This window comes from Dipodomys spectabilis, unplaced genomic scaffold (genome assembly GCF_019054845.1).
Source record: "Dipodomys spectabilis isolate Male_0828 unplaced genomic scaffold, ASM1905484v1 ptg000018l, whole genome shotgun sequence".
Classification (NCBI taxonomy): domain Eukaryota; kingdom Metazoa; phylum Chordata; class Mammalia; order Rodentia; family Heteromyidae; genus Dipodomys; species Dipodomys spectabilis.
This window is the reverse complement of record NW_024870695.1, coordinates 13,730,647-13,731,243: the sequence shown is the minus strand read 5'-3', so window position 1 is coordinate 13,731,243 and position 597 is coordinate 13,730,647. Positions and strand designations below refer to the sequence as shown.

Here is a 597-nt window from a genome sequence, read left to right as displayed (position 1 = left end):
GTCACTCTTGTGTTTACAGGTCTCAGCTGTAACTGTAAATTTAGCATTTTCTCAGGGAATTTTTTTTTTTTTTTTTGTGGCAGTACTAGTGTTTTAACTCTGGGCTTTGTTATTGGTATGTAGGCTCTCTACCACTTAAGTCACACCTCCAGCCTAAGTTTATCCTAAGCCCAGCAGGGGCTTTCTTGGAAGGGAGTCCCTTGGAACATAGGAGGAACAAGTACTTCAGGACAAGAATGAATTTAAAGTTGTATTTTCTAGTACCTGGCAGCATTTATTCCTACTCCTATTTTATAAAAGTTAAGAAAGGGCTAGGAAGGGGGCACCTGGATTTGAACCAGGGACCTCTTGATCTGCAGTCAAATGCTCTACCCCTGAGCTATACCCCCACACCTTGCTATGTTTCTCTTCCTTGTCTACTTATGGTGACTCAATGTGACACAGTTCCGCCCACACTAATGCTCTGGCAAGCTTTGTGTTCTGAAGCCTCACCTTTGGCTAATCTCCTGGCCACTGATAAACTGGGTGGAGATACTTAAAAATGATATCCTGGAAACAGCTAATAAGCAGAGAATACTGTTAAATCTGTGTCACAAT

General features: G+C 42.0%; 1 non-coding gene across 1 annotated transcript; it reads right to left on the bottom strand.

The window, feature by feature from the left end:
- Positions 1-317: 317 nt before the first annotated feature.
- Positions 318-389, bottom strand: Trnac-gca. Its single transcript has one exon. It is a non-coding gene; the product is annotated as a tRNA-Cys (tRNA).
- Between the last annotated feature and the right edge of the window lie 208 nt (positions 390-597).